At 43.3% G+C, this 19,806-nt stretch overlaps 1 protein-coding gene across 2 annotated transcripts in view; it reads left to right on the plus strand.

The window, feature by feature from the left end:
- Positions 1–10,947: 10,947 nt before the first annotated feature.
- GSG1 (germ cell associated 1) overlaps positions 10,948–19,806 on the plus strand; it is a 112,452-nt gene continuing 103,593 nt past the window's right edge. For both annotated transcript variants that reach the window (XM_083462790.1, XM_083462793.1), the window contains exon 1: positions 10,948–11,284. The gene's annotated coding sequence lies outside the window, so the exon portion shown is untranslated. The remainder of the gene's footprint in view (positions 11,285–19,806) is intronic.

Consider the following 19,806-nt stretch of genomic DNA (forward strand, 5'->3'; position numbering starts at 1 on the left):
GGCACACTGAGCGGGGGGTGGGCTTCTCCTTTCATTAGGGAAGGGGCAGGGCACTCTCCCATCAAATCACTATTCAACACCAATTCTGCCTCTGGTTGCTTACCGCTCCTGTGTCCTGGCAGCGATGACAGCAGCCTGGGGAGGCTCTGCTTGGAGCTCCTCCTCAGCTCCCCAGCGCAGAGGAGGACATGCTGGGAAGGGCAACCATTTCAGATGGACCTCGCTTGCAGCAGGCTGGGCTTCAGGCTACCTACCATGTGAAGAACCGAGACACAGAGAAAGTCTAGCACTGCTTCACCTGTGACACCTGTGAACCTTTCTTTTCTTTTGGCACTTTCTGCATCTATAAAAGGATCGAAGATGTGTTAGGATATTGATGTTCCGTTCCACCTAAACAGATGTGTGGAGCTGTTGTATGTCACAAGTCTGTATACATTCCAGCACAGCTTGCTGGGAAATTCCGTTTGTGTATTGCTTTTGCTTTGTGCTTCCTGCTTTTGCTTGGACACGAAGGGGAGCAGACATGTTTTTCCTTTGTCCTGATGATGAATAAAATGCATGTAAATATGCTTACATATGCCTCTTTCCCTTCTTCTGTTGCAAAGAGCTCTTATCTCTGCTGGCTTGCGTGCTCAGTCTCTAAAGGTTTCTGAGGCTCGAGTTGCAGTTTTGATGCTGTCCCGAGAGCCGGAGTTCGCCCAGCTGCCGGCCGGTGGGCTGGAGCCAGCTGGGGCCTGCCAATTGCCCCCGTCTCCCAGGATGCATCCCAACAGGAAGGGTGGGGACTACACTCGCTAGAATGTACATACATTACATTTCCCTTGATACAGACTGACTGATTTGTACTGATTGCCTAACACCTTCTCTGTGGCCCTTGGATGGCATATGCAGCATGCCACAAAAGTGACACAAGGGACAGTTTAACTCTTCAGTGGCTCAGTTCTACACCCATGGGGGGAGGCAGTACGTCTCTGAATACCAGCTGCTGGGAATTGCAGGTCGGGAGAGTACTGCTGCACTCAGGCTCTGGTTGTGGGCTTCTGAGAATCTGATCGGCCACTGTGAGAACAGGATGCTGACCTGGATGGGCCTTTGGCCTGATCCAGCAAGGCTACTCTTACATTCTTATGTTCTGTTCTCAGCCACAGTGACAATGAAAATAGACACACAACACCCAGGTATTGTTATGCTTTCCTGTTATTAGCCTTAGGGAAAACACTCCCGTTGGTAGCAATGGGAGCTTTCTTTTCTCGTGCTAATGTTATAGATGGGGAGGGGAAATCCCCCTAAACCCTAGAAATTAAGAAATGGTAGGGTTTTGATTGTTTGGGGTGTGAAGGGAGAAACACAAGCTGCAGAGGAGTTCCTGAGCTAGCCTATGCAAAATAACCTGGCCAGGCTAGGGCTATTAAGAAACAATACAACGCCATTAAGGGCCATTGGCAATGCAAGCGAACTGCCCTCCCCACTTGCCTTGAGTTGTGCACAGAGATTGGGATTTGGAAGGTTGCTGGGTATGAGGTGACAGGAAAATAGAATCTTTAGGAAGGTGTGTTGGGAAGAAGAAAAGAAAAAAGACCAGGATCCATCTTGGGCAGGCTGGATGAAGGCTGGCTGGGAGAGATGCCTTGGACACCAGGGCTGCACTGCTGTGGGGACAAGCCCCTCTTGAAATGAGCAAGCTGTAAGATCTGGACTCCCTCCATGCAGGCTGAATATGTAAATAGATGAACAAACCATATTTATTAAAGTTACAACAGTGTCTGCCATGTCTCAAGATTCAGGTAGGTAGTCATGTTGGTCTGACACAGTTGAAATAAATTATTTTTTTTTAAAAAAATGTCCAGTATCCCCTTAGAGACCAACTACGGTAAGTTTGTTCTGGGTATAAGCTTTCATGTGTATGCACACATGGTATCTGAAAAAGTGTGCATGCACACAAAAGCTTATATCCAGAACAAACTTACTTGGTCTCTAAGGTGCTACTGGACAATTTTTTAATTTTTTAATTTATTTTGACTGCCATGTCTCAGTTCTCTAAAGGAAGTGCCTGCAACCCCCAGAAATCTTCCAGAGAGTGGGAGGCATCCAACTTTTGTAACACTAATAACAGCATGAGGGAGGGTGGATTGTTAAATTAAGAATACCTATAGGGATTGCATGAGATGAGAGACTGTAGATGTACTCTTTATTTGTTCCATCACCGCCACTGTGCCAGGGTCCTAAATTACATGGAACAGCTCCAGGCATTGGGCAAGCTCCTTGCTGCAGAAGTTCATCACCCAACATGGAGAGAGGTGGTAGTAAAATAATAGAGGGGTGGGATTAGGAGAGGGCTGAGAGATAAGAGGGCAGCCACTCTTGCAACTGCAGGGTTATTAAAGAATCTGGATCTTTCTGTGCATTGTAAGATTCCCAGCCCATCTCTGATTTTTCTTCTGACTGCATCCTTAAGATACTGAAAGGAAGTGTTTTGTCAGACTCATTGGCTTGGTACCATTACATTCTGCTTTATGGAGTGGCTAATATGATCAAGTCAAACTGTAATATGTTTCAGCCAAGTCTGCAGCTGAAGATCAGTAAGATACAGATTGAATTTTACGTTGCAGTCTTATGTACACTTATCTGGGACTAAATACCATTGCACTCAGCGGGGCTTACCTCTGAGTAGACTCATGTTTGATCGCACTGTATACACAGTATACACCAAAGATGCTTAAAGTATACACTTCAAATGTCAAGTTTGAATATGGTGGAGATATTTTTTCAAGTTCATGGCTATTGTATGCTTGTCAGGGAACCAGGGTAGCCTGCAGGCACAGGCAATGGATTTGCCACCACATGATGTCTTAGAGAAGACCTTGAGATAGTTGCTGAGTCTGTATAGAATAACTGCCTGTGAAAGCCAGAGAGCTAGAAACACACACACACACACACACACACACACACACACACACACACACTGGTGTGTTTGGCTATAAGTAATGATTCCTTGAAAATCTGAAGCAGGGGGAACTGCTGGAAGGGAAATCACTGGGGCCACATAACGCATCAGGTGTTTGCAATAGTTTTTCCCTAATAGTTTTTTATATTCTTTTACCTCAGCCCCACGCCTGCCTGCCACCTGCTTGAAAGAGCTGTAAGTAGGACTCATGAACCTGATGATCAGCTGGGAGGCTCCTGCTTTTTCCAGCGGATTACTTAGGCTTGGAGGCTGGCTGGCAGGAAGGCTCATTGTTCCTCCTTTCCTCCAGAAACACCTTCCAGCGGACTGACACCTCCCCGCTGTTGCATTTCTGCGAAAGCTACCAGGGATCCGGGTGGGGTTGGTGGCAGTTCGGAACCTCCAATCCTGCTTTATTTTGGGAGTGCTCCCCCTTGGGGGCCTTTAGAAAATCCGAGCCCTTTAGAAAAGCAAACTCTGGAGTGTATTTATGAATGCACCCAACTGAGGAGAGGAAGGGCAGAAGGCTGTATAATTATTTTCCAATTCATTGGCTTTTCCTAGCAGGGAGAGGCCTTGCTTTCGCTTGTAGATTTCTCAAACGGAGGCACCATAGGCTCGGTTACCACGGAAACCAAACCATTTCTTTTCTCTCTAATAGTATGCTGAAGGTTTCTGAGGCTTTATTCCACCCTTTTGCCTCTGCTGGACTCTTTCAGCATTCACCCTACGTCACGCTTGGAAATGCAGCATTTTATTCTCGGCGGAAGGAGGGGCGGTAACTGCTTCTCCCCTATAGCCCAGCCCTTATCCCTGCCACCGCCTCCTCATCACATGCCCCGATCATCTGGTACTTCAGACTGTTATGCTGCTGTATTATTAAAAAGATCCTGAGTGGCACAAACCTCCCTCCCTGCAAAGGAGAATGTAAAAGTTATTTCCTGGTCTCGTCAGAATTGCTTTTCTGAAAAAGGGGCCGTCCGAATATAGATTTATGGAACTCCTTGAAACTAGTGTGCAAGGGGGGAAAGATGAGTTAGACTTACTACTTAAAAAATGAGGTTACTAAAAATAAAAAGTGTATTGTTTTTTAAGGTGGCAACTGCTTATTGCACTTAATCACTGAATTGTATTTTGGATGCTGTCAATAGGTTGCCATTAATAGGGCACCATTAATGGCTTCACCAGAGCTTTCATGATTTGCTAGTCTTTCTGTGTGCCACAACATTGCATTCTGGATTTAGCCTTTCCATCAGGAGTCCTCAGACTTTTTAAACAGGGAGCCAGTTCACTGTCCCTCAGACACTGTTGGGTACCGGACTATAGTTTGAAAAGAATATGAACGAATTCCTATGCACACTGCACATATCTTATTTGTGGTGCACAAAAAAACAGGAAAAACAATACAATATTCAAAATGAAGAACGATTTTAATCAACATAAGCTTATAAGTATTTCAGTGGGAAGTATGGGCCTGCTTCTGGCTAATGAGATGGTCAATATCCGGTTCCATATTTGTCACTGCTAGTCGTAGCAAGTGATGCAAGCAGCTTTTGGCTCATTCCCCCTGCTCATTACAAGAATTCAGTCATGAAGAAACAGGTTTGCTTTTCCATCTCCTCCTTCCCACTCCTTTTTCCTTTAGTGCTGTGTCTTCCCTATTGTAAGCCTGAGAAGGCAGTTTCTTCACTGGCCGAGGCCCGTGAGGGGAGAGCAAGTGTGTGGCAGCAAGAGAGAGCAGGCGGGTGAGCGGAGGGGTTGCTGGCCCGGCCTGTGAGGTGGCGGTGGCAGCAGCGGGGTTTTTTCCTGGGCCTGGGGGGAACCTGCCTCCCTGCCTCTTGCTCCCGAAGATGCTGGGTGTTGGCGTTGGCAATTGCCAGGCGGGCTGGGTTCAAGACCCTGGTGGGCCGGATCTGGCCCGCGGGATGTAATTTGAGGACCCCCGCTTTACATAATCACATTATCTTTTTTACTGGGGACTGTGAGTTGGCCAATTGATAATAATGAAGGTTTCCTTGGGATTGCTAGATTATTATTATTTTTTATTTAAAGAAAGATGTATCAAATATACAGTGGACCATCGGGTTACATTACCTTCGGGTAACATAACTTTCGGGTTGCGAACGCAGCAAACCCGGAAGTGGGTTTGCCGCTCGTGCATGCACGTAAGTGCTCTGTGCTGCTTCGTGTGTGCGCAGAAGCGGTCCTCCGGTTACAAAATTTTCGGGATATGGCCAGGCCTCCGGAATGGATCCTGTTCGCAACCGGAAGTACAGTGGTGCCTCGCAAGACGAAAAGAACCCGTTCTGTGATTCTCTTCGTCTAGCGGTTTTTTCGTCTTGCGAAGCAAGCCCATTGACGGATTAACGGATTAGCGCTATTAGCGGCTTTTAGCGGCTTTTAGCGGCTTATCTGCTGATCGGATCAGCTTATAAGCGGCTTAGCGGCTTAGAAAGGGAAGGGGGGAAGGGAAAAAAACCTGCAGGAACTCGCAAGGCATTGTCGTCTTGCGAAGCAAGCCCATAGGAAATTCGTTTTGCGAAGCACCTCCAAAACGGAAAACTCTTTCGTCTAGCGAGTTTTCTGTCTTGCGAGGCATTCGTCTTGGGGGGCACCACTTGTGGGTTTCTCGTAGGCATCTGCTTGGATTCTGTAAGAACAGGATGCTTGAATAGATGGACCTTTGGTAGGGTCCTGTCAGGGAACTGACATCAGAGGCACGGGAGGAGAGGGTCTCTGATTCTGCAGGAGAAGGTCCCAGCGCTAGGGGGAGACTCAGCTGGGAAGAAGGGGAAGAGAATGAGTGTAACACCAGGGATTCAGGAGAGCAACGGGACAGGGAGGTGCAGGGGCTCCAGGACTCTTCGTTAGAAGTTAGTGAGGAGAGCCCAAGCACCCCGCTGCCCATGCCCACCCTGCGCAGGAGACTCCTGCGCAGTGAGAGGCGGAGACGATTAGGCGTCAAACAACTCTTATGTTGGCAACGCTTTAAGAAACGCCCACAGACAGACTCTACGAGTGACTGAGGGCAGCCACGCTGAGATGGGCTGTGCAGTCCGGATGGTTTAACCAGGCAATCGAATGCTCAAACGGAGCAGGATTACGCACGAGTAACTCCCAACCACTACAGGTCCTTTAGTTTTATAAATGTGTGTGTGTTGGGGAAAGGATAGGAGATTATATTTAACCCTTCCTGGTTTGGGGAAACCCCAGCTTTCTCCCCTGCCCTCATATAATTAAAACCATGTGACGGAGATCAGGGTCACACTGACAAACATTGACACACTCCCAGCCTCTTAACACTTCACTATTCCCTTGTTTACATCCCTCCGTGAACTGAAGGGCAATTGTCTGCAGCAGGAAGCTTCCGGCAATAGAGCATAATCAGGGTTCTAAATCATGTGAAGACAGGAAGCTCCTTGCTGATGCAGTGTGTCCTTTGTGGAGGGCAGTAAAAGGGGGGAAGTTGATGCAGTGGAGTAGGTGGGGCCTGCCAGTACACCTTCACTCTCTCACACTTGATTTCCATTGTGCGAGGGGAAAGGATGCCCAAATACAGTCACATTGCTGGTGCGATTTGGTGTAGGTTTCTGTGGGTCAGGCAGTTAAGGCGATGTCCCCAGAATTAATCCCTTTGAAATACCGATGCTCCGGAGTGTTTTGTGTTGAGTATCAGGTTGCCTAAACAAACCCCTTGTATTTCCTGGAGTCCTGGATCTAGCAAGGGTTAAAATCTAAGGTAGGATTCCATTCTTGAATTAGCCAGGCAAGGGTCCTCATTACCATGTAAGTACAGTCCTTAGTACGACAAACGACAAATGAAGTTGCTTAGTGTCAGAGGGCAAATGGATGGACCCTTCTTCCTCACCTTGCTGGTAGTGAGAAAAACAACAAAAGCCTCTTGTGTGAGAGAGAGCTGGAAGCAGACTGCTGGCAGAAACCAGAGGGAGAGCCATGCTCGTTTTCTGCTTGAATCCAAGGCTGTGACTGGACAAGACCTTCTGGGGTGTAAATAAACCACATATCACAAAGACACCACAGTCTCCGCTGTCACTCATTGCATGGAAACCAAACCCTGGGTGAATGCCTGGAACTCTTGAGAACCTTACACTGCTTGAAGATTGGAGTGGTGTACAACAGTTTAAAAGAAAAGATATCCCTATATTATGTGGAACTCTGAAACTTTGCATTAAAAGAAACTTTCTTAAGGAACCAAACCTCTGCTATTGTCCAGTTATTTATGGATAGTAGCATTTTTAAAAATATTTTTTAAGATCAGCTAGGTATATACAGTTCTAATTCTTATCCAAATAGTTCAAAGCTCTGCAGCAGACCCTTGCTGATACTCACACTATAAAAATCACTGAATAATTTGTGTGGCCCTTCATGCCTTTTCCTCAGGAGTTTATCTGATAAGTTTACTTGTAGAGAGTACCCAGGTTTTCTCATTGGCGATCTTTCCACTATTCTCTCTGGGGCATTGTGACCGACTGACTTTTCCATGAGCTGCCTGTTCAGATACAAAATGAATGCTAAATCCTACACCTCAGACTGATATAATGTCCATACAGAAGAGAGTAGGACAGCTTTAGTGTCAATCAAAATACATTGCCAGGAGGATTTAAAAACACTGTTTAAAACCTTGGTTTATTCCTAGGGGAATTGGAGATCATACTACAAAAAAATGGGAGCAAGTCACTATTGTCATCACTAATTTTCCTCTGTCTTGTAATGCCAGCAGCAGCAGTAGCAACAGCAGCAAGATCAAAAAGTTAAAAGTCCTCTATCTAATTTGGGAGCAGGTCATGTCAGAGTTTGAAATGGGTTGAGTGCATTCTTAGAAGATGAATATAGCATCCATTTTCTGTCCTTTACCCTAAATGACCACTGAGTATTGCTGTAAGTCATTAAACATCTACATTATATCAGTGACTTCAAACATTGCATTTTTGGTACTAAATGAAGACTGGCATTCTTCATCCAAACAGTGAATGATATAACTTTTGGATATAAAGTTATGATAATTATTTTTAAACATTTGATGATGAAAATATACAGTTTGGTCTGTATTCTGGAACTTCAGGCACACACCTTTATCTAAACTTTAAATAGTCCATTCTGGAGACAGTATAGAGTCACCAATATATGCATTTTTGTATGCACTGCTAGGCTGGGAAACTGCACTGCAAAATTCGGAGAAATACCAATTTAAAAGGATGGCTGCATTTTGGTTTGAATACTGTTTTGGGAAGGTTTACCTTTATTCCCACCCCTACTTGTTCCTGCTTTAAAATTTTGAGGATGTTTTCTTAAAATGTGATTAGTGTGAGATATTAGAGTTACAATTCTGAAGGGTTCCGATCTGTCCCCAGGGTCACTAGAAGCTAAACATTTGAGTGTCTGTGCAGGAGAAATGTTCCTTGTTTGCTTAGAGCACTTTCTCATCAAGTCACACACATGAACATGCCCAGCCCTTTTCACACACTTATGAGGCTCATCTTGAACTTTTGATAGCAGAGTGAAGGTCAATTATGCCCCCCCCCCCAGTATATATTTAGCCTAAAGAAGAATAACACCTGGGTTTCCATCTCAGTTGAAACTCTGGCAATGAAACTGTATGAAGCCAAGCACTCCATACTCACAACACTGTTGCAGCAACTTCGTGTTATGCTGTGTCTTTGTATAACCATTTCACCAGGGTCCTAGTCTGATTATGCATCTTGCTCCCAGACAAGGCTTCTTAGGCTGGGGTGGGTGCCTATGCTACTGCAGTTTTCTTGAGTCCTACTGTGAAGGCTGACCGGGAATTATGGCAGTTGTGTAGTCCAAAACATTTGGAGTGCACCAGGTTGGGGACAGTTGTTCTTGAGCATCTTTTTGATATCACAAGTAGGATGGAAGGGGGAGCTCTCCTCATGGTGTGAGTGCCCTTTTCCTTCCTTCCTTCCTTCCTTCCTTCCTTCCTTCCTTCCTTCCTTCCTTCCTTCCTTCCTTCCTTTCACAACTTTGGCATTCATTATTCAGCCAAGTAGAAGGTAGTGCTGTGATAAGCCTCCTTTAGATAAGGGATTTCATGCTTAAGAAGCATAGTCCCTTGGGGTATGAGCAAGGTGACTATGTAATTTGCATACCTGTGCAGTTTATTTCAAGCTGTTTGGGAAGAAAGAGGAAATGGGAGGAAGCAGAAAAGGTCTGGGTTTGAGCAGATATGGCCCCTTCAACATTTTGAGTTAGGGTGCTTTCACGTTACTTATGAAAAACAATTATTATGCCACAATTTTCCCGTGTGACCTTGGCTAAGCCATTTTATTGCTGTATCTCATTTATCTGTAAAATGGGAATAATGATGCTAATACTGCACTGATGTACTGCAAGCAGTGGGAACTGCACAAATATTTTAGATCATCTCGGCACCTCAGTGTACTTTCATCTAGAGCTTCATAAAGGTAAGCTGAATCCAGGATAAATCTGCTTTCTTTAGTTCTATCCATGGTCAACTTCAGACCACTTCACACAATTACTGGAGAGTAGGGCTACATCATTGGACCTGCCCTCTTACATCTACATCCTAGACCTAGAGTCTTGCCCCAACATACATCAACACGCAATCCATGGACCCTGAGGGGTGAGGCAAAGAAGCTGATAAACTTTGGGAGCATGGACAGTGGGGCAGTCCTCTTTCCCTTTCACACCAGTTGCTTTGGTGAGGAATTCACTTTCCAAAGGATGTGAATTAAATCACACCAGTTCCGTTTATCTAGTGTTGCCTTTAGGTCATAGGAGCATAAGACGAGCCAGATGCTTATGAGAAGCCCACAAGCGGGGCCTGGGGTCAAAAGCTGATGCTGTCACACTCACAATTCTCTACAAACCCCAAATCTCTTCTGCTATTGCGACAAGACCTTTATCCCACGTGGCATTAAGTTCTTCTAACCACAGGTTTTATTGAAGGTAAAAATGGAGCACAGACCGAAGTTTGCAGGAAAGTGTCTGTGGTAACTGGCTTTAAGAAAGGAGCGGAGAAGTCTGATAAGGCACTTGTTAACCTGACAGAAAGGCTTGACACTGACTTAAATATTGTTTTCCAAGCCAGAATATTCTGTCTATGGAAAAGCACAGGAATATGGTTGTGCATTTTGTGCTCTAGTAGCCTCATTGATGAGAAGCAGCGTACAAATGTGCCCTGCCATTTTATGAACTGGGTTTAAGTTCAGTCAGTCATTTCACTTCAGCAGTTCCTCTTTGAGGTTTGCCTGTTTTAGAATTAATTGTAGCATTTACACAGGATTATATATCATTCTCGGCTAGACTATTCATCCATTTAGTCCAGTAATCTGACTGCCAGCAGCTCTCCAAGATCTCAGGTTGAGGGTATTTTCCACCTTCTGCTACTTCCTGAATTCCTTTAACTGCGAGGGACTGAACCTCAGACCTACCTGTGAGCTATGGTAATTTCATTTCTTAGTATTAATATTTGCCCAGTACATTGTTAGAATTGTTATGGCCTCATTTTTATATAATTCCCCCCCCCCTCAAAAACTGTGTAGAATTTGCACAGGAGTACTCCTATAGCTGCTAATAACTTTGCTGCACTTCAAAGAAGTGGAAAGCTTGAGGTAAAACCAGAAAGCAGTCTGGATTCTGCATTCTCTTCAAAAATAATGAAACTACAGAGACTCTCAGTTAATATTTGGGCCACTAAATTCCAACACACCTATGCTTCCCAGTCAGCAAACCATGGAAAAACAGATGCCCCCACTTTGTGTCACATATTGCCTGATAAAGAATTTGGGAGGATTCAAAAGCTTGCCACGATTTTCTGACATCTTGCTTGGTTCTGCTAAACATTCCTTAGATGGTTCTGTGGACCCAGGAGTCCCCCCTCCCCATAAACCTCTGCCTCAATGAGCTGAAAATGTAATTGCTTTGCAAAGAGAAATGCAGTTTCACAGGGATGTGTGTGTGTGTGTGTGTGTGTGTGTAAGAGAGAGAGGGAGAGAATCGGATATGGTGGTCGCTGAAAGACTTTCAGGAGGAGGCAGAAGGGACTGGAATATAATTTAAAGATGGTCAAGGCATAGATGCACCAGGGAGCATTAGAAGAGGGGAAGAATGTGAGTAAAAGGAACAGAAGAAAAAGGCAGGGAGATCTGAGGATTTTCTTACTTTCAGGGATGTGAACAGGCTGATTCTGCCAACTAAGAATGCTTCCTTGTCATATCTCACCGGAAGGCTATCTTCAAATGCACGTCCAGAGTACAAAAGAGACCACGAAGATGGAAGAAGACGGGATGGAAATGTGCAAGCGATGAGATGGGAGAAATAATCCAGGGGAAAATGGTAAGTAGTAAAAGAGGCGTCAGGGACAGAGGGGAAAAGAGGTTAAATGACAATGAAAAGGGGGGAGACGGGAATGGGAAATGGAGTGGGGGTGGATTACAGATCCAAGTGGGAGGGATTGTGTGTGTGTGCAGGGGAAGGAAAGTGCAACATCGGGGAGGTTGCAGTTAAAGATAATGTAAATGTGCCGAGCCTGTTTTCATCAAGTTGTCTGGAGAGCCATCTACTGTCGGCAAGTAGAACAGTCATTAGGGTGAACGCGCTGCCCTGGGTGAGTCAATGTCAGTTCCTTCACTCCATAGCACTGGGCACATACTGAACTTGTCACAGATTAGTAAGTGATGCCAGAGAGTGAGCTGAGCTGGAAACGGCCGGGCCAGCTGCGTGGAGCCTGAGGGGGAGAAAATGCAGCGCTCCAGAGCTCACACCCCCACCAGGCCGATTCCCCCAGCCCTTGCTTGTGCCTCAAATAGCAGGACACTGTGCTTGGTGGTAGCAGCTGCCTGGGCCATGTATTCTTCTCCATCCCCACTGCCCCTTCCTCCCCACACACAAATACTGATACCCCTAGGATAATGACCTTCATGACAGACATCACACACCTCGGATATTCTGCCTCAGCGTGAGATGTGCTGGTGCTTTGCAGCAGTAAGGGGGAAAGCAGATGCCTAGCAGGGTTTTGCAAGCAAAGCACACTGGTGTGACCCTCCTCCTACCTGAGACTCCTGCCTCCTGCCTCCTACCTCCACTTTAAAGCTCTTCCCCACACAACCTTGAGGAGCTGGAGCATCCGTGGCAATCACTTTTGCCACTGGTGCTCAGAAATAAATGCTCTTCCAGGTAGAGGTATATACAAGTCCATCTGAGTGACTGGGCATTGTCCTCACCTGCCTGATCGCAGCTACATAGGAGTGGCTCCTTCGCTCTCTGCTGAAGCTTATGCTGACAGTTCACTGGGCAACACACAGAAACAGTGTCACAATTTCTGAATTGGTACATGCTAACACCCATAGCTGCAGTAATGAATAAAGGCAAATGGCCCTGGTGTCCTGATACCAACTACACTATTTCATTTGTCCCTGTTGCTGGAGACTGGGGTAGAATGTTGAGTCCATGGTCTTGTGGCCACTTACATCCCTAGTTCAGGCCCTTGTCTATAAGAATGGATTTGGAGAATGCCATGCAGTCTGAGTTTGCAGCAACTAGCTCACCTCTTTGCATTCCAGCGTTCCCATGGTAGACCGAGGGAAACAATAGACTTGACTTCCTTCCACCCCTCAAATTCTCCAAATTATTTCCAATCTTCTCTTAAGGATTCTGGGCCCATAACCCCTGTTGGTTGGGAAAGAAATTATTAGGTAAATTCCCTGCATGCCAAAGATCCAGGTTTGGGGTGAGTACTCTTCGGTGAGAGAACCCCAGCCAAGATTTAAAATCACAAAATATGCAGCAAAGTAAAGCATGGGAATTTAGGTAGTTAAACATTAAAAGATCCCCTTCTAAGTTGCTTGCAAAGTTCCCCTCTTCCTTTGGCATACAAAGTGACCACATGCATGATAAGTTTAAAATGGTTTACTTACAGACTCTTCAAAGGTCAGATCCATGTGCTTTTCTATACAGCAGTCAGAAAACATAGGCAGCAAAACTTAGGTTCCAAAGTAGTATATAGAAATACAAAGATGGCTTGCATAAGCCATGCAGTCTGAGAAACTAGCTCCGACCTCCTTACTGGTAGAGTTCACATGATGGAATGGGAGAACAAAGAGCTTGATAATCCGTCCTCCCAAGGTGAGGGGGAGTACCCTAGCTAAGCGTGGCAGGACAGCTTACTCTATGGTCTTAACCCTTTCATGCATTAGTTACATCTTAAGCATGTTGGTAATATGAAGCTGGATATCCCACATGTCCTCTGTTAGCCTTTTACTATGATACCTTTCTCCTCTCTGTCCTTCCTGGGGCTTCAAAGCATTTAAAATCCAAGTATTGCAGCCAAGAGAATTGTCCCCATATTCTAGACACATTACCTCCTTTTTATATTCCTTCCTTGTCATTCTTCCTACATCAGATGTGGACTCCTTGTTCTTCTTCTTCTAGTGTTCTCATATCAGACTCTGAGCCTCCCTGAAATCGCTACTCTCCACCCAACACACGGGCTCAAACATTCTTTCCCATTGTGTACATTCTCCTGTTTGGCAGTTGCTCCCCCCACCCCCGGATTGCTCACAAAAACACAGTCACCTTTCTGACACACGAAGCGACAACATCTATTTTTTCCTTCAGCTCTTTTCTTATAATGCTCCTCTCACTTAGCCTTCTGTCCCTGCATCATATCCCTGATTCTGCCTGCTTTTATTCCTACAACCAATTCTTGAACAGTGTTGGTTGTCAGGTCCTTTGGTCGGGAGCTGAACTTGTTTTGAGTTTGCACGGTATCTGCTTAGCAAGAGAGAGAAAGCTGCTGCTGTGAATAACTGTGTCAGCATTTATCATGGAAGCCACAGTAGTTGCATTGGCTACTTTGCAATCTTGCTTCTAATGCTGCAGACCTCTCGAGCATTGCTGAATGAGCATGCAGCTTTCTGGCACCCGAATGGAGTTTGAGTTTCTTCACAGAACTGTCAAGCATCTGGGCCAAATGACCAAATTAACACTGTATTCCCTGTATCGGTCAGACCATCTTTTTGGTCTGCTTCCTCCTACTTCTGCTGATCCCAGAGCACACCTGTCTGGCAGCACAGTATGCTGTCCCTATTAACGTCCACTTCACACTTCTGCTCATCTTGCCTGTATGTTCCAGCAATCCAAGATGTTTGCTATCACCAAGGGATCTTTCTCAATCTGGTACATATCAAACTAAATGAGGCATGCTCAGGAATGATTATGACATGACATGGTGCAGAACTGGGAGCAGATGGGGCTTCCCCTAGGATGTTCCAGGTCTCTTTTCAGGGGACTGGAGGGAAGATACAGTGCTCTTAATGACTGCCTGCATATCAGCCAAAAGAGATTACCAGGATGAATGCAGTGTTGTGATCAGCAAACAGGGGGGAAATTCCAATGGAATACAGCTGGGGTTTTGTTTGTTTTTTTGTTGTTTATTGGTCCACGGTTCTGCAGGTAACTCTGTTTCTTCCATTATAGAATTTCCCTTTGCCACACAGAAAAGAAGAATGAGATGAAGGAAGAATGAGTAGATTCAGGGTGGGAATTTTATTTTAATATGAGATGGGGCAGATGCCTAGGAAAGAAAATGCTCCATATCTAGGATCCTCCTGAAGTTCTCAACACATTTTTCTCACCGGGCTCTGCTATTTATCCTTCAGCTGATTTAAGCTTTTCTGAACGGCATCTTGCCAGAGGCTATTATATAACAAATAGTCTTTGGGAACAGGGCTTTAATGTAAAACCTGGCATGAAGAGGAATCCATGATGTGATGTAGGTCTGTATGGAAACTAAGAGTCAAGCTTGTGTGTGTGTGTGTGTGTGTGTGTGTGTGTGTGGTGCCAGATGACCTTACATTGGTACACTGTTGAAGTTTAGGTTAGCTCACTCAGTAGAACATGAGATTCTAATCTCAAGGTCATGGTCTCAAGCCCCTCGTTGGGCAAAAGGTTCCTGCCTTGCATGGGGTTGGTCTAGATGACCCTCATGGTCCTTTCCAGCTCTCCAATCTATGATTCTATGACAGCAATCACAGCTGGTAGCAATTTACAAAAAACAAAACAAAACACATTAGCATCGCCAGGGTCCAACAGGTTTGATCAGTCATTCTTCTAAATGCAGAAGTTATTCTCCATGTTCTTCAGCTCCATCTACTGGTTCTCTTACAGCTTAACAGAAAGATGTGCAAGCTGGTAGCTTGAACTAAATAGGAAACATTGTAAATGCAGAGCACCTCGTATTATGAAAAAAATTAACATTAACAGGGATGTGCTAGCTTCATGGGTAAAAAAAATCATACTTTGGAAATGCTAGTTTTGTATGAGAAAAATAAGAGAGAATTAGATGGGCTTATTTTTTTTTAGCATTGTGCATTTGACATTTTAAATTTTGTTCATTTGCCCTTCACTTATACCAAGCTAATCAAAGAATGCAAACTCCATCACATTAAAACATCTTAACAAAGCTGGTGTTTACATACAAGTATTCAGGACAGCCACATGTGAAGACAGCCTGACAGTTTGAGGTTTGTTTGGGTTTTATATAGTGATGTTAATAGTCTGCCCCTTTGCTGATCAGAACAAGCTTGCTCATGATTCAGTGTCTGCTTCTTTATGTGCAAGATTTATTACCCATATATCTAGGCAAGTCCCTCCGGAGACTTCAAATATAATATTTTACAGAAGCAGTTTCCCACTTTGCTGTCACATGCATGCACTCACCTTGGAAAATCTCAGCCATCCTCTGCTTCCCTAATTCTCCTCCTCCATGGCTGCTTATTCTGAGAAAAGCATGCTAGGGAGAAGGCTAAGCTGATATTCTTTTCCCAGTCATGCAGGAAATTTTTAATATGGGAGAATTTCATATGCAGGGTTAAGCCAGCACATTCCAGGAATCACTATACCATGCAGTCTTTTCTCAGGGCAGGGTTTTGTTCTGAGCCAAAGGCTGCAGGAAAATTCATTCATTAGCTCTCATAGATGCTGGAGAAGAGACACAATCCCCACATTTTTAAAAAGGAAATATTAAATCATTTCATCTTCTCTGTAACTTATGAGCTGGCTCCATGAATGCTTTATAGACTGGAATATCTCACCTGTGAAGAATAAGAAGTAGAAATCACCTTTTTTGTATATATAAAAAAGGATTTTAAATAATAATAATAATTAAAAATTGTACTTTTTATCCAACATGTTTGTTTTCTTTTCCAACTTTTGATATTGTAGGTGCAGAAAATGCAAACCAAACCAAACCAATTCAAAGTCCATTTGTGATACCACTTTATGTTAATTGGACCACAAATAGTTTGTCCTTGCATAAAGGAACTAAGTTTTACAAATTCTCACAGTTAAAAGAAAATACTTTTTAATTATTTTTTTTTATAATGGTTTTTTTATTTGCTTTTTCCAGGGTAAAAATACAACATCATTGACACTACAAAAGCAGTTTTTACAGAAAAGAAAAAGGATTATAAAAAGAAAAAAGAAAGAAGAAAAAAAAGAAAGAAAAAAGATTCACTTTTCCAGATCAATTTTCATAATCAACCAGACTTCCCCACATCCCCCATCCCCTGCTTTCTTTACAATAAAATAAACAGCAAATTAATACCTTATTTCAGTTGTTTTTGTGTTTTCATTTAGTTATATTATCCATAATTTATACATTTCTAAATCTTAAACTTAAATTCTCTCATTTACCAATTTCAATACTGAGGCATATTTTTCCAAAGTACTTAGCAAACTGTCAACATTCAATTAACTTATAGTGTTTTTGTAAATAGTCCTTAAATTTTTTCCAGTCCTCTTCCACTGCCTCTTCTCCCAGATCTCGAATTCTGCCCGTCATTTCAGCCAGTTCCATGTAGTCGATCAGCTGCGAATGCCATTCTTCCAGCGTGGGTAACTCCTGTGCCTTCCAGTATTTGGCTATAAGGATTCTTGCTGCTGTGGTTGCATATAAAAAGAAAGTTCTATCTTTCTTTGGCACTCTCTGGCCCACAATGCCCAGGAGGAAGGCCTCTGGTTTCTTGTGAAAGGTGTATTTCAACACCTTTTTCAATTCGTTATAAATCATTTCCCAAAAAGCCTTCACCCTCGGGCATGTCCACCAGAGGTGAAAGAAAGTTCCTTCAACCTCCTTACATTTCCAACATTTATTGTCAGACAGATGATATATCTTTGCAAGTTTGACTGGGGTCATGTACCACCTGTATACCATTTTCATAATGTTTTCCTTTAAGGCACTACATGCCGTGAATTTCATACTGGTGGTCCACAACCTTTCCCAGTCTTCAGACATAATGTTGTACCCTATGTCCTGTGCCCATTTTATCATTGCTGATTTGACTATCTCATCTTGGGTATTCCACTTAAGCAGCAGATTATACATTCTTGAAAGCACTTTCGTCTTAGGTTCAAGTAATTCTGTTTCTAGTTTTGATTTTTCCACCTGGAAACCAATTCTTTTATCTTTTTTAAAAGTCTCTAAGATTTGGGCATAGTGAAACCAGTCTCGCACCTTTCCTTTCAATTTTTCAAAACTCTGCAACCTCCAATTATCACCATCTCTTTCAATTATCTCACAATATTTCAACCAGCCACTCTCCATGTTACGTAGTTTTATAGCCTTAGCCTCAACCGGTGATAACCACCTCGGGGTCTTACTTTCAAATAAGTCCTTGTATTTAGTCCAGACAATAAGTAGAGCTTTCCTGACAATATGGTTTTTAAACAGTTTATGAGACTTTGCCTTGTCATACCAAAGATATGCGTGCCACCCAAAAGCATTACTAAACCCTTCCAGATCTAGGACATCAGTGTTTTCTAACAGGAACCAATCTTTCATCCAGCAGAGAGACGCAGCTTCATAATACAGTCTTAAATCCGGCAGGGCAAACCCCCCTCTTTCTTTTGCATCTGTTAAAATCTTAAATTTTATTCGGGGCTTTTTGCCCTGCCAGACAAACTTCGTAATGTCTCTCTGCCACTTTCCAAAACATTCCACCCTGTCCACAATCTGAAGGGTTTGAAACAAAAACAGCATTCTTGGCAAAACATTCATTTTAACTGCAGCAATTCTTCCTGACAAGGTAAGTTTCAATCTTGACCAAACTTCCAAATCCTTTTTAATTTCTGACCAGCATTTTTCATAATTATCCTTAAACAAATTCAGATTTCTCCCAGTCAAGTTAACCCCCAGGTATTTCACTTTTGTAACCACATTTAATTCTGTTTCCTTCTGAAACCCATCTATTTCTGACGATGTCAGGTTTTTTGCTAAAACCTTAGTTTTTTGTTTGTTCAACTTGAATCCCGCCACCCGACCAAACTCAGAAATTAATTCTAGAGCTCTTTTTGTACTGGTTTCTGGCTCCTGTAATGTCAAAACCAAATCGTCTGCAAAAGCCTTAAGTTTGTATTGCTTTTCTCCGACCTGTATTCCTTCCACCAGCTGATCCCTCCTAATCAAGTTCAGCAACACCTCCAGGACAAAAATAAATAGCAAGGGTGATAAGGGACACCCCTGCCGTGTCCCTTTTTCAATTTTGAACTCCTCTGTCACCACGCTGTTTACTATCAATTTGGCCTTCTGTTCTGAATAGATTGCTTCAATACCGTTTTGAAACGCCCCTCCCACTCCCATCCCTTCCAGGTTTTTCTTCATAAATTTCCAAGATATATTATCAAAGGCCTTCTCCGCATCTATAAAGATCAAAACTGCTTTCGTATTCATATTTGTCTGTAGTAACTCCAAAACATCTATAATGTTCCTGGTGTTGTCAGACAAATGCCTACCAGGGAGAAAGCCTGCTTGGTCCTTATGAATTACTTCATTCAAAACTTTTTTCAGTCTATTTGCTAAAATGTCAGCAAAAATTTTATAATCCACATTTAGGAGTGAGATGGGACGATAATTTTTAAGTTGGGTCTTTTCAGAAGAAAATACTTTTTAAAATGAGGTTATGCAGTATTTCTGTATCCTCAGTACCATTCAGAGCTTGCCTGAGTGAATATTAGAAAACACATGTGTTTCAAATCAAACTAATAATTAGCATAAGAAAGCTGGAAGGAGAAACATTTGGAAAACACACCACATTGAAAGAATCCATTCTATTCTATTTGAAGTTGTTGTCTAGAGATTGGAGAGTTAGTGTTGCAGAGAGCATCAGTTATGTACATGTCTAGGTTCTTTTCCATTGTAGATTTCCTCTTCTGGGGAGGTGTGAGTTCTGCTTTAGTGAGCGTAGTTGCAGAGCAGTTTGTACTGCTCCTTGTGGCAAAATTGTAATGTGGGTCAACAGGAACAAATGACAGGCATCATGTACCTAAGAAACTGTTATCTAAGCATTAATGACACAGAAGAGAGAAAGTGTGTTGAAGGGGGATTAGAATAAGCAAATAATATTCTAATATAAAAGGAAACTAGAGTATGAAATAGATAGCGTAAATAATGTTAGCTTAATAAAAGTGGACAATCCTTGTTATCAGTAACACCCCCAATGTTTTGTAAAAGCATAGTGCGTACTACCCTGACATCTAACGGGCAACATGGGGAGGCCCCATAGCTAGCGGTCCTTCTGCATACTTGGCACATGGGGTCTCCTGAAGTATGCTCAGGTTCAAGTCGGTTCAAACCTAGTTAATAATAATAATAATAATAATAATAATAATAATAATAATAATAATTTATTATTTGTACCCCGCCCATCTGGCTGGGTCTCCCCAGCCAATCTGGGTGGCTTCCACAGAGACCAAAAATACACTAAAATGTCACACATTAAAAAACTTCCCTGAGCAGGGCTGCCTTAAGATGTCTTCCAAATGTCAGGTAGTTGTTTATCGCTTTGACATCTGATGGGAGG

This window comes from Podarcis liolepis (genome assembly GCF_965112155.1).
Source record: "Podarcis liolepis genome assembly, chromosome: 10".
Lineage (NCBI taxonomy): Eukaryota > Metazoa > Chordata > Lepidosauria > Squamata > Lacertidae > Podarcis > Podarcis liolepis.